Raw genomic sequence first — 14797 nt, 5'->3', positions numbered from 1 at the left:
TTTTCTTGCTGCATATCCGCTAATCACTGCCTCATCCAATTCACCACGGAACCATGTTTAAGGAACCTTCCCCTTGTCGAGACTGCCATTCCAATATTTTTACACCCCTCCGCCAAGTCATCCAAGTCAGCAGGGTCACAAACTGATCGTGTGAACAAGATGCTGTTTGTGGTTCAGGAAATCTATTCAACTGGTTGATGTACGAAACACTACAATAGGCTGGAAGAATATGTTGATATATAAATGAACCAACCCGGTTGGTTTTGCAGATCGTGCAAGACAGCACAAGCCAAAATTTATGTTAACCAAGGGTAACATGTGATACCAGCCATGTGACTTTGTGACGTATGTGTGTACATAATTGGACAAAACCAAGGAAGCTTGCAAGAGGTATCTGCTGCTCTTTAAGACAATGATTCTCAAGCTTGGCTGCTTTAACATGTGTGGATTTAAATCCCCAGAATTCCCCAACCAGCCACGCATCGAATACATATGAAAGTTGCTGGGAAACCTTGCTCTAAGCCAGAGGTAGGCAACCTCGGCTCTTTTATGACTCATGGACTTCAACTCCCAGAATTCCTGAGTCAGCTGACTCAGGAATTCTGGGAGTTGAAGTCCATGAGTCATAAAAGAGCCGAGGTTGCCCACCCCTGCTCTAAGCAGTGGGAAAATTCTACCCTTTGGCTTAGCCACGGGAAGAGCTGCTATAACTCCGAAGCAGTTTTACTCATTGCCAAAATGCTGGTCGATCAATCCATCAGAATAAAGCTGGAAGGGACCTTGGAGGTCCTCTAGTCCAACTCCCTGCTCAAGCAGGAGACCCTACAACAGGGGTAAGCAACCTTGGCTCTTTTATGACTCGTGGACTTCAACTCCCAGAATTCCTGAGCCAGCATGGCTCAGCATGGAAACCTCTCCCTTTCCCCTCAGCATGGCTGGCTCAGGAATTCTGGGAGTTGAAGTCCACGAGTCATAAAAGAGCCAAGGTTGCCTACCTCTGGCCTATACCAATTCAGACAAGTAGCCGTCCACTTGTCTCTTCTTATAAACCTCCAGTGATGGAGCCCCCGCAACTTCTGAAGGCAAGTCCTTCCACTGGTTAATTGTTCTCACTGTTAAGAAGTTTCTCCTTAATCCTCAAGGTTGCTTCTCTCCTTGATTAGTTTCCATCCATGGTTTCTTGTCTTGCCTTCTGGTCCTTTGGAAAATAAGTGGACCCCCTCCCTTTTTGTGGCAGCCCCTCAAATACTGGAATTCTGCTATCACTTCACCCCTGGTCCTTCTTTTCTCTAGACTAATTCCTGCAACCATTCTTCTTATGTTTTAGTCTCCAGGACTTTAATCATCTCAGTTGCTCTTTTCCGGACTTTTTCCAAAGTCTCAACATCTTTTATGTGATATGGTGACCAAAACTGGTTTTATAAAGCGGGTACTAATACTTCATGTGATTTTCATTCTATGCCTCTGTTTATACAATCACGGATTGTATGTCGACTTTTAGAATTGGGTAGAGCTAAAATAAAATAAAATAAAAAATAAGGGATGTGGTGGCTCAGTGGGTTAGGAGCTGAGCTTGTTGATCAGAAGGTCGGCGGTTTGGTGGGTCGAATCCCGAGTGCCGTGTAGCAGAGTGAGCGTCTGTTACTCGTCCCAGCTTCTGCCAACCTAGCAGTTCGAAAGCAAGTAGAAAAATAGGGACCACTACGGTGGGAAGGTAACAGCGTTCCGTGCGCCTTTGGCGTCTAGTCACGGCAGCCACATGACCACGGAGACGTCCTCGGACAAGCGCTGGCTCTTCGGCTTTGAAACGGAGATGAGCACTGGCCCCTAGAGTCAGAAACGACTAGCACGCATGTGCGGGGGAACCTTTACCTTTACCTTTTTAGAGCTGAAATGTCTAACACATTTCCTGACTCACCCCTGCCTACCGCAGTGATACACACTGAACGATGCACACTAGGACAACGGGCAATCAAATAAAATACACGCAACTGGCACAACGTACGGAAACCCTGCATTGTCTTCCCCGACGCAGAATTTGCCCTCTCTCGTCACGGAACACGCACGCACACACACCAACGTTGACCACGCTGCTTGGCGGAGCGGCAGTCTCCCTGTTTGAAGGAACTGTGCTCAGAGCAGGTGGCACAAACCCTGGCAGCGCCGTGCGGGTGGGTTGCATGGCATGCTAAGCAGAGAAATCCACAGTGCCCTTGGGAATGTGCAGCCTCCAAAGAAAGACATTAAAAACAAAAAGACAAAAAAAACACACAAACGAAAGAAAGAACAAATGAGGAAAACAAGTGCCGCTGTGAGTGTCTCAGATCCCAGCTCCAAGAAAGGGAGGAAAATGAAGCCCAGAAGCAGCCTAAACTGGGCCCAACCCAGAGAGAGTCACGTGCGGCCCATGCTTAATGCAGCAATGGCGACCGCCTGGTTTTCTATCATTGCCAAAGCAATTATTGCTTCATTTGTTAAATTGGAAAAATGGGTGATAGCGCAGTCCCTCTGCAGCTGTGACACTGTTGCTCAGGAATTGCGGTTCTGAATTACAAATAGAATTAGAATAGTTCTTTTAAACTTTTTTTTTTAAAAAAAGTTTATTAGAAGATGAAATGTAAATAAGAACATTAAAGAAGGTAGAGGTGCAGAAAGAAAAGAGGGGGGGAAAGTAATGACTCCGACTTTTTTGGGGGGGGTACAGCAGAATGCAGAAAAAAACTGGAGTCTCAAGTCTTTTGCTTTACGTTTCTAAAAGTTTCAAGCCATTTGCATCAAAGAGTCACTCTAGTTGCCAAGGTGGGGAAACACTGCCATCCAGTAACCTGGCCCTGAGCTTGACTCAAAATGGTACACAGGTAGTCCTCCACTTACGAGCACAACTTTTATTTTATTTATTTTATTTTAATTCCATTTATATCCTGCCCTTCTCCGAAGACTCAGGGCGGCTAACAAGCTTAGCAGTAGCCTTCATTCTATGTATATGCCTGCTTATTAGGGCTTTCGGGGGGCCCCAAGCGGCATTATTACAAAGTCAGCTTATTGCCCCCAACAATCTGGGTCCTCATTTTACCTACCTCGGAAGGATGGAAGGCTGAGTCAACCTTGAGCCTGGTGGGACTCGAACCTGCACTAATTGCAGGCAGCTGGTGTTACTTAAGGAGGCATTAGCCCACTGCTCCACCAAGGCTCTGAGTCCAAAACTTCTGTTGCTAAGCAAGACAGTTCCTAAGTGAACAATACCCCATTTTTTTTAAATCCCATTTATATCCTGCCCTTCTCCGAAGACTCAGGGCGGCTTACAATCTAAGAAGCACAAATCAAATGTGCTTAGCAATAGCCTTCATTCTATGTATATGCCTGCTTATTAGGGCTTTCGGGCACCCCAACCTTCCTTGTCAGAATTGTTGAGGGAGTCACTGCAGTTGTTAAGTTAGTAACACGGTTGTTAAGTGAATCTGGCTTCCCATTGCTTAGCAAAGATTCTCAAAAGCTGATCAGGTCATCCTGGGACACTGCAACCATCAGAAATATGAATCGGTCGCCAAGCATCTGAATTTTGACCACGTGGATGCTGCCACGGTCGTGTGAAAAATGGTCATAAGTCACTTTTTTCAGTGCTGTGGTAACTTTGAACAGTCACTAGATGAACTGCTGTAAGTCAAGGACGATCTGTAACAGCACAAGCACTTAAGACACTTAATACCACGTCATAGTGCTTTGCAGCCCTCTCCAAGTCTAAACGATTTACAGAGCTCAGCATACTGCCCTCAATAATTTGGGTCCTCGTTTTACCAACCTCGGAAGGATGGAAGGCTGAGTCAACCTTGAGCCAGTCAGGATTGAACTCCAGGGAGTGGGCAGAGTTTGCCTGCAGTACTGCATTCTAACCACTGCACCACCAGTGCTCTTCTTACTCAAGGGGTCAGGGGAAATAGCTCCCCTGAATGGACTGGCCAGCCTCTTGTGCCTATGACACCCATTGTTTAGAAATCTAAACTACGGGGCTCAGTTGGACACTCAGGGAGAGTAACGACCAGGGAAGGGAAATGGTGCTGTTCCTCTCAACTTCCGAAGTCCCTTCCTGTAAGAGCTCTGTGTTTTGAAAAAAAGAATTTCCTAGACGGCGACTAAAAGAGGGAGATTTTTGGCAGTAGCATCAATATTCTCCCTAGAAAGGCTGATCTGGTGCCAAAGCTTCCATCCCTCTGTGCTGCGCTAAAAACATCCTAGTTTTCCTAACAGGCGTTAAGTTAGGTTTTGTACCTTTGCTTTTCAAACCAACAGTTCTTTGCATTGGTTGGAAAACACCACTTCTTGGACTGTTGTGCGGTTATACCCTAAAGCAGGGGTCCCCAACCCGCGGGCCTATTCTATTCTATTCTATTCTATTCTATTCTATTCTATTCTATTCTATTCTATTCTATTCTATTCTATTCTATTCTATTCTATTCTATTCTATTCTATTCTATTCCATTCCATTTATTCTATTCTATTCTATTCTATTCTATTCTATTCTATTCTATTCTATTCTATTCTATTCTATTCTATTCTATTCCATTCCATTTATTCTATTCTATTCTATTCTATTCTATTCTATTCTATTCTATTCTATTCTATTCTATTCTATTCTATTCTATTCTATTCTATCCTATCCTATCCTATCCTATCCTATACCTCTGCAATGTTTTAAATAGGCACAAAAGGATAGAATCTGGAGCCTACAATCTAATTAAAAGGGAATTGGGACTGTTTGCCAACACCAAAGCCTTGTGAAGCCCCATTATGCCACTAGAGGCAACACAAGTGGGGTTTAAACACCAGTCCAAACCATGATCCCTCCTGGCCATGATCCCTCCTTGCACAATGCAAAAATAGTGCAGGGTTCATTGAAATAGTGAAGACACATTGGGTGAGGTCAATTATAGGTAGTCTTCAACTTACAACAGTTCATTTAGTGACCAAAGTTACTGCAGCCCTGAAAAAAAAATTTATGACCATTTTTTACACTTACGACCGTTACAACGTCCCCATGGACATGTGACTGAAATTTGGATGCTTGGCAATCGATTCGTATTTATGACAGTTGTGGTGTCTCGGGGTCATGTGATCGCCTTTTGCGACCTTCTGACATGCCAAGTCAAGGGGGAAGCCAGATTCACTTAACAACCGTGTTATTAACTTAACAACTGCAGCGATTCACTTAACAATAGTGGCCAAAAAAAAAACCATCCTAAAAATGGGTCAAAATTTACTTCGCAATGGTCTCACTTAGCAACAGAAATTTTGGGCTCAATTGTGGTGAAATTCAAGGATAGTCTGTACTGGAAGGCACAATTAGAACTCAGAGTCTAAAGCAGGGGCCTGCAACCACGACAACTTTAAGGCTTGTGGACTTCAGCTCCCAGAATTCCTCAGCTAGCATAGCTGGCTGAGGAATTCTGGGAGCTGAAGTCCACAAGCCTTAACGCTGTCAAGGTTGCAGACCCCTGGTCTAAAGCAACGTTTCTTAATCCCAGCAACTTTCGAGTTGAGTGGACTTCAACTCCCAGAATTCCTCGGCTCAAAACCGTGCTGGGGTTGAAAAACACCAATCCAAAGCGAAGGTTGCCAGGACTTGAGCTTGTACAGCCTTCGTTTGGGAAGAAAGCCCTGTTCCCTGCACCTTCATATCAGCTTTTGGTACAAGAACGGCTTACAGCTGTGTGTGGTAGAGCAAGAGTGCAAAGAGAAAGCCCTCTCTGCTTTCAAACACTCTACAGGCATTTTCCTCATCATCGTAATAGTCCTAGCAATCCGCAGTATTATTAAATAAAAAGAGCACAGAGGGAAGAAGGAAGCAATAAGCTGACCTCTCAGAACCAGCCAAGGGGGAATTTTAGCCCTTGACCGGATTCACAGCATCTGGCCAGTGGTGAAGGCTGCTGGCTACATCTAAGGGAGCCCCAGCAAAACATTCCCAGGCCAGCTTACTTTTACTTCTAGCCAGGGGATGAGACCATGTGTAGCACTCAAGGCGTTTAATCCAAGAATTTTGTGGGGAACAAAGGCAGCATTAGGGCGAGGGGTGGGTGGGAACTGGGGACTGAAACCATGGTGTGAATGCGCCAAGCAGGATCCGTGTAACTGGCTGCTTCTAATCAGATTTCTGCTAGTCATTAACAACTGCAGCGTCTCAATGTCCAGGCATTGATGTACCACTAGAACAGGGGTCCCAAACCCCGCAGTCTGTGGACCAGGCGCCGGGCCGTGGCATGCCAGCAACCGGTCCACACAAACCAGCAAAGCCCCATCCGCGAGATGCAGGCAGCACACAAAACCACGCTCTCTCCGGTTCGTGGAAAAGCCTCTCTCCACGGAACCGGTCCTTGGTGCCCAAAAAGTTGGGGACCTCTGTAATAAAAGACATGCTTCCATTTCACGGGGGGGGGGGAGAATGCCTTGAGACAGCCAGAACTGACCGGATTCTGACCTTAAGTGTCTGCAAGGCAGAATCTCAGATAGCAGCCCAGAACAAGAGGGAAACTCAGCTTGTGCCGTGGATGCTTTGATACGCATGCGCACATACCTGGGCATGCATCCAGGATATCTCGTACTTCTCCTACAGCATTGGGGGAGGGGGGCTATCCAGCTCAGCGTTGCTTTGTTTTGGGGGTGGCCCTTGGAAGGAGCTGCTTTCAGAGGCTGGGGTGGGAGCCAAAGGGAGGCGGTGGAGCGATGCCAAAGACGTTGGCCAGGCACGTGGCTTGGCGCAACCGCGAGGACCCCACTCCTGACGGGTGCGAGGCCCAGGCGGAGGAGGGCCTCTTGGAAGGGGTGGGGAGGTGGGGATCTGGCAGGGAGTCAGGGAACAGGTGAGGGCAAGGATGCAGAAATTCTGTTCAGGAGGAAAGCGGGACGACCCAGTCGCTGTCTTTTCTGCCTAGGGTTGACAAGGCTGGAGATAGGGGGTCCTATGGGTGGGGGGGTAACAGCATCTGGACTTGATAGAAACAGGCGGAGGGAATGGATCCTCCTAAGACTGGCAGTGTGGAAACAAACAGCAATGGTCCATGAACGAAACCTGAAGCTCAAGCGGCGCAAGAGAAGAACATGCGTGGCGCAGGCTCATTGCTGGACGTGTGTTGGGATGGGGGGGAGAGAAAAGGGATCCCACTTTGGGAGATCATGGCATGAATCCGCTCCCCTGCCATAAACAACAGCCAGATGAGCAAGAGATGGGGGCGCGGGGGGGGGGGCAGGCGGGAGGAGAGCTAGGAAAGCAATAGAGACCATCTTTCCCTTTTTTTCTTTTGGCAGTTTACACATCATTTGGCAAGCTCAAGCTGGTCCCACATCTCCTTGCAATGTGTGGCTTCTGGCCCCCACGCTTGTCAAGATCTAGCTTTGTATGAATCTGGGAGGCTTCAGACAAGCAGGCCAGGCCTCCTGGCTCAGATGTTGCGGGCGTGACTTGTGGCGCATTGCTCGTTTTATCAAGATATAAAACGGCCTCATGCATCGCTCCTCTTTAGACTAATAACAAGCCAGAGGACAAATGACTTATTTTAGACTTGGGGGGGGGAGAGAAAGAGACAAACACGATCATTATTCTTAGCGTGTGTCAAGGTTGTGTTACAGCTTGTCTAGCCAGCCAAATGACTTTGTGGGAATCAGGTTAGTTCTCAGTCCCGTGAGCCTTATCTGGATCTTGCCAACGGGTTTCTATGCTGATTTTTCGTTTGTTATCTTATTTCAGGCCACTCGGTGACAGTAATTTGATGGGCTACAGTAATTTGATGTAGCTCCTAGTATGTTCGATACAATTCTGCTCAAAATATAAACCTAGCACCGTCTGCATATTCCATACACAACCTTATTTCACATTATTGGGTTGGTTGGCCATCTACCAGCCTTAACGCAAGGTACTTATAGGATTTTTCCGGTCATCTCCCATTCAAGCACTGACCCTCTCTGAGCCTGCTTAGCTTTTTCAAGGTCAAGCAAGGTTGTTAAACTGGCTACTGAGCCCTAGTGAGAAATACAGGAACATTTCCCTGAGTCCAGAGTAATGTAGCACCATGTTTTCAGTTAATTGACCACAACGGGATGTTTGGGCACAACTGAGTTGAGAAGAAGCCTAGCCCTACATCAGTCTAGAGCAGGAGTCCTCAGCCTTGTGGACTCCAACTCCCAGAATTCCTCAGCCAGCTAGCTTTGCATTGTGTATGGAATATGCAGACGGTGCTAGGTTTATATTTTGAGCACAATTGTATCGAGCATACTCGGAGCTGCATCAAATTACTGTAGCCCAGGGGTGTCAAACTCAATTTCATTGAGGGCCACATCAGCATTGCAGTTGTCCTCAGTGGGCCGGGTGGGTATGGCCAGGGTAGGCGTGGCTACTGGGTGGGCGTGGCTAGAGTGCATATGGCCTACTGGGTGGGCGTGGCCAGCTCTACATCGTTCGCATCAAGGGTGCCTATGGGGGCCTGGGCAGGAGTGGGACAGATCTGAGGGTCTCTGGCAGAAGGAGGGTCTCAGGGCCAAGGCAGTGGGGGCCGTTCCCTCATTGTTTCCAGGATGGCTTCGTGGGCCACATGAAACCACTTCGCGGGCCGGATCCGGCCCCCGGCCCTTGTGTTTGACATGTCTGCTGTAGCCCATCAAATTACTGTCACCGAGCGGTCTGAAATAAGATGGAGGACCCGTGCTCTAGAGGCTAAACCTTCCACAAATTAAGTTCATGCCTGATCGACACTCTTAAAAGATGCTTCCACTATCACCGTCTCCTGGTTGCTTCTTCAAGTAGTATGATCCCAGGAATCCCGCAGTGTCAGTCCAGGCTATATAAATGATCCCACCCAACCACATGGTTGTCCTAGACCAGGGGTAGGCAACCTCGGCTCTTTTATGACTCGTGGACTTCAACTCCCAGAATTCCTGAGTCAGCATAGCTGACTCAGGAATTCTGGGAGTTGAAGTCCACGAGTCATAAAAGAGCCGAGGTTGCCTACCCCTGTCCTAGACTCAGCAGCAAAGTGTCTCTTGCCTGGGGCATTCTGGGAGTTGAAGGCCACACCTCTTAAGGTTGCTGAGGTTGAGAAACACTGATTTAGACAAGTTATTTACTGACGCTTGCCCAGTTGCCTTCCCTTCATCCCCAGATATTCTGCTGGGATTAAAGTCCCGTTTTCCCCCTTCCAGCCAGTCTATCCAACAGCAGCCACACGGGATGTAAAAACTGCTAGGCTTTGCCAACTGTTTCCCTGACTGGGAACAGAGGCTGTCAGGCCAGGAGGGCACCAGTCACGGGGCTAATGCCGGTCCGGTTTTCTGCTGACTCAAGGAGAAGCGAGGCCACCAAGGTAGCCTTCAGCAAAGGCCTTCAGACGACGAATCTGAGATCTCCCCAGTGGCGTCACTTCAAATGCTAGTGTCCCGACATCTCCCGCCATGGGCTGTTGGGCCAATCACAATCCTTTGTGTTTGTGTTTCTGCATTACTGTTTGGCCCAGTCCCAGGAAGTAAATTGAAGAGAGCAGTCCAATATCTAATGGGTCCGATGGGACTTGAAATTCGCAGCCTAACCTGCCTCAACTCTTTCTTTATCTCATCCATCATCGCCACAGCATGCGCGGTGGCAGCTACGCTTGTTCTAATGGAAGCACTTCAAGAAGAGCTCACTAAAAGGTAAGTTACGTGGGATCTACTCCTCCCTTCCTCTTAACTGGCCATCATCCGTCTGGCTTGATGGAGCAGGCTTTCCCTTTGGCCTCCAAAAAGGCGGCTCTCTCTGCGACCTCAACCCAATTCAGAATGGCTCTCCAAGCCAAAGGGAGAACAAATACAGGTGACCGTTCAAAGTTACAATGGCACTGGGAAAAGTGACCTATGATTGTTTTTCACACTTACGACCGTTGCAGCCTCCCCAGGGTCACATGATCACCATTCAGACGCTTGGCAACTGACTCATATTTATGACGGTCGCACTCTCCCAGGTCATGGGATCCCCTTTTTGGAGACCTTATGACGAGCGAAGTCAACTTAACAACCCTGTTACTAACTTAACCGCTGCAGTGATTCACTTAGCAACCGTGGCAAGGAAGGTTGTGAAATGGGGCAAAATTCGCTTAGCAACCATCTGACTTACCAACAAAAATTCTAGGTTCAAGCCGAGGATTACCTGTCGATTACACCGACATGCCTTCCCAAGTTGTGCTTGCAGGCGTCTGGTCACAGTCTCCCCTGCTGTGCTGAAACATCCTCCACCGGTATTCCAGTTCCAGCCATGATTCCTAGCTCCCATCCATGTTTCTGGAATAGCACACGCAGACAGAATGCACGTCTGTGCTTCCTTTCAGCCTCTTTTCTGGCAATGCATCTGCTCTTCTTCTGGTGATGGATAACCCAACCCAGTAAGGTACGACACCGGTAAGTGGCGTCTCTGGCAGAGTCTGTGCTTAATGGCTGGGCTGCATTAAGCACAGCAGCCTTTGTCCACCTGGATGCTTCTCCCCCCACCCAAAAAAAAATAAAATCTGGATATTTCTGCCGGGGGGGGGGAGGGTCTGCAGGTGTCAGAATCTGCAAGATAATGGGCGCAATGCATAAACCAAGGCCCGCCTTGCAGATGCCACTAATTTCTGTGCATTTTTTTCTCTGATGGCTATAAACAAAAGCAACACACCCTTAACGTTCGTGATTGGCTCCTTTTCAAATTCCATTTTAGCTCCGTTTTTTTTCCAAGCTTTCCTTTTAAAATTTCTTTGCCTTCCTGTTCCTGCTTCTGAGCCAAAGTGCACATTTGAGAATGGTACAGCTAGGAATCCACACCCTCCACACACAGACGTTTCTCTTTCCCTTTTTAAAAAAACAAACAAAAAAACTGCTTCCACAACAGCTAATTGTGCAAAAATTATCCCTCTAAGTTAGTTTGCCTCCTGACGGGATTAATTGCAGGGTTGCAAAATGACCGACCGCCCTTGCACAATTTGTGATCCAAAAGGATGAACAGACCAGGATGGCGACGTATACAGATAGCAAATCTGTAGCTATCCAGTCCAACAATCCAGGCAAATCTGGACATCCTCTGAGCTGTTGACCTTATTTAATCCATTTATCAGCCACCTCAATCACCAAAGCCATTTTATATGTTAGACAACGATCAGAAACAATCTCCAACAAGAGTAAACATATTTTAGAGACAGATGGTGAAGAAACAATACAGGAAAAACATTCGCCAAGTAAGATCACAAATCACCCTGGCCCAGGATTTGTTAAAAAGTCAATTTTCCTGGGGAACAACAGGGACAGGGCTGGGGGGATTTCAGAGGAAATCATCTTCCAAAGGGCAGGGGTCCAGAGAGGGAGCCTCTTCATGAGTTCCCAAAATGACCTCGCTTTGCTGATGGGACACAGAGCAAGCCATCCCTGCCAGATCTTAGCAAATCTGTAGCTATCCAGTCCAACAAGCCACTATGGGGTTTATAGGTGAGTGCTCACAGCTTCAGTTGCATCTGTCTGATGCTCAGGAACCAGTGTAGCTTGAGAAGTAGGTTGCCATGGGCAACATAAGGCACACCCATAGCTACTCATTCCGCTGCAGTCTGGACCAACTGTAGTTCCTCCGTGGTATTCAAGGGCAGCTCTTGAAACAGCAAACTGCAATAGCCCAAAGCTGAAGAGAGCAAGGTGTGAGTGAACGTGAGAAAGACCTCCAAGAAATTTTGGACATGGGAATAACCGTTGCACCAGATGAGCCTTGGTGGAGCAGTGGGCTGATGCCTCCTTAAGTAACACCAGCTGCCTGCAATTAGTGCAGGTTCGCATCCCACCAGGCTCAAGGTTGACTCAGCCTTCCATTCTTCCGAGGTAGGTAAAATGAGGACCCAGTTTGTTGGGGGCAATTAAGCTGACTTTGTAATAATGCCGCTTGGGGTGTGTGTGAAAGCCCTAATAAGCAGGCATATACATAGAATGAAGGCTACTGCTAAGCTTGTAAGCCGCCCTGAGTCTTCGGAGAAGGGCGGGATATAAATGTAATAAAAATAAAAATAAATAAATAAATAAATAAATGTATTTGTGCCAACGCCCTCCTGATCGCAGCTGGCATTTGGTCAGCATTACCCAACTCAGCCAGTCGATCCTGGATCATAAGAAGCTGGACAAGGAGCTAGGCCTTTTCTTTGAGGAGGAACAAGTCCCTTGTCTGAATATGGGTCAACTGGAGACGTTCTGCCCATAGCCACCCCAACGTGCTCTCTTCTACTATGCTGCTGTGCTTGCGTGGAACCAAGAAAAGGCCTATGCAAGTGTCACCAAGACCGGGCTCCTCTCATGAGTGGGAGGAGGACAGATGTCCTTCTGCCCTGGGTGCCAGAAGCAGCCTGGGGAATTGGGAAGGCAGAGACCTGAGCAATGCAGCCACTTTTGCTCAACTACTTTCAATGGATCTGGCTGGCCCCTTGCCATTGGGGGATCCCAGCAGTGAATGAGGGGAGAAAGGAAGCTCAAGACCGAGTAATCTCTCTGCAGAAACTTCAAAATCTACCCTTGGGTGGCACAGCCTTCTTTGGCAGGCAAGGAGCCACGAAAAAAACCGAGGAACGCAGAGAAAGGGAAAGAGGGATGAGCGGTGCAGTTATGGGACTGCTGCAAACCAAGGAGGGCGCTGCGCACAACACACCAAGCCTAACCCAAGTTAATAACATTTAATTGTTGCCTTCATTGCACACTTTGTACCCAAGCTGAGAATCCTACTGAAGCTTTGGGGGGGTGGGGGTGGGGGTGGCTGGGTCATGCGACATAGCAAAATAATGGCTAACTTCCCACCACTTGCTGAATCATAACTATGCAATCTTTCTTTAGCTTTCTTTAATAGGATGTGCGAAACCAACCCCTCTTTTTACCGGCTCAGTGTCACCGGAGGAGAAAGAGCGGAAGACAAGTTTGAGGCATATTCCCAAAGGATGGATGGGTGGATTTCATGAATTTCAGAGAACATAAGCTGCTCTTTATCATCGCTTCTAAAATTAGCTACTTAGCCTTTCCTGCTGACCCAGGTTCATATTTATATTAGAGGGATGGAGATGGGAGGCCTTTTGGATATCCCTGCCTCCAAACTACTACAAGTCCGATCTGGGATGAAGCAAACTCAGACAGACAGACAGACAGACAGACAGACAGACAGACAGACAGACAGACAGACAGAGTTCCAATATCTAAGGTTCTGCCACAAAGAAGGGTGGGAGAGGTCAATCTATTCTCCAAAGCACCTGAATGCAGGACAAGAAGCAATGAATGGAAACTAATCAAGGAGAGAAGCAACATGGAACTAAGGAGAAATTTCCTGACAGTCAGAACAATTAACCAGTGGAACGACTTGCCTCCAGAAGCTGTGAGTGCTCCAACACTGGAAGTTTTTAAGAAGAGACTGGACAGCCATTTGTCTGAAAGGGTATAGGGTTTCCTGCCTGTGCAGGGGGTTGGACTAGATGACCTCCAAGGTCCCCTCCAACTTTGTTATTATCTCTGTCTAATTTAGAACCCACTGATCTCCCTCATAGCGCGAAACTATACTTCAGAGAGTGACGTTATGCTACTATTACTGTACCAGGCCTTCTATCGTTTTCATTTGGCATTTTCAAAAATGCTAATTGAGAGTCTGTTTTCTCTTCCGTAGCTCCTTCCCACCACCTTTCTATAAATACTGCTGCTTGGAGGACCTGTCAATTTAGGATTCAGCATGGAACATTTGGCAACCTTAGGAGAGTTAAGAATACTGAGCCCGGTTCAATTAAAAAACAAACAAAAAAACCCCAGTCCCTACAAAGCCAGAAATGGGATGATAATCACAACTGTGATTTCAAATGGAAATAACACGCACGCTCTCATGGCTTCTGGCACAATGCCTTCTGAACATATTTTTTTTCTTTTCAAAAATCAGCCAGTAGTTAACCCTCAAATGTTTTGCTATTTAGCTGGCGTGTGTTTTCGCTTCAGCAGAAGAAAAGCTCCTGCGCATAATGGTGGTTAAGGGGCGCCATTTTGGACTGGAGAGAGCTGAGTCAAAGGACCATCAGGAGAACATTGAACGTTTGCAGCCTGTTTTGGGAGTCTGGCCTGGGAGCTATTCAAGGTTAAACTGCAGAAAGTTTACTTAAAAGAGCAACTGTTTGAAAAGCAAACTTTGTTATACCTCAGTACAGCTGGAACGTTGTTATCAACAGAGGTCAAAGAGGAACGTTTGCGATTGGTGGGTTTCCTTCTGTGGGAGTAGAAATGGATGACGTGCGCCTTTGGATGAGCTCCCGGTGCGCCAGGCTTTTAAAATGTTTATAAGAACAGACGATTGGGCAAACAAGATGAGACGGAGAAAAACCGCACAGCTACTTTTTTGGTTTAGCTGTGCGGGTTTTCTCCGTCTCATCTTGTTTGCCCGATCGTCTGTTCTTATAAACATTTTATATATATATCTGAAATTTAGCTGCAGATTGCTGGCCCTGACAGCCGTCTTCCCCCCCTCCTCTTTCTTGCCAGCTGAAGAGAAAGATACGGAGCTGCTTGTGGGTGTTTCACTGTAATACAAAGCAGCTGGGGAAAGCTGATGGGGAAGGTAAAAGCAATCACATCGGAAAGGATTAAGGTGAAATACGAAAGCATCCTTGCCATCACTCAGCTCCAATTAAATTCACAATCTCCCAAGGGCTACATGGCGCCCCAAGAGAAGACTCGGTTCCTAAATCTGAGATAACCTCCTGGAGCCTTTCAGATGTCTTAAGAGTTCAGAGCCTGATCAAAAACAGTCAACAGCCAA

Source organism: Vipera ursinii, assembly GCF_947247035.1.
Source record: "Vipera ursinii genome assembly, chromosome: 8".
In the NCBI taxonomy this organism is placed as follows: Eukaryota; Metazoa; Chordata; class Lepidosauria; order Squamata; family Viperidae; genus Vipera; species Vipera ursinii.
Note: the sequence above shows the minus strand (reverse complement) of the source record.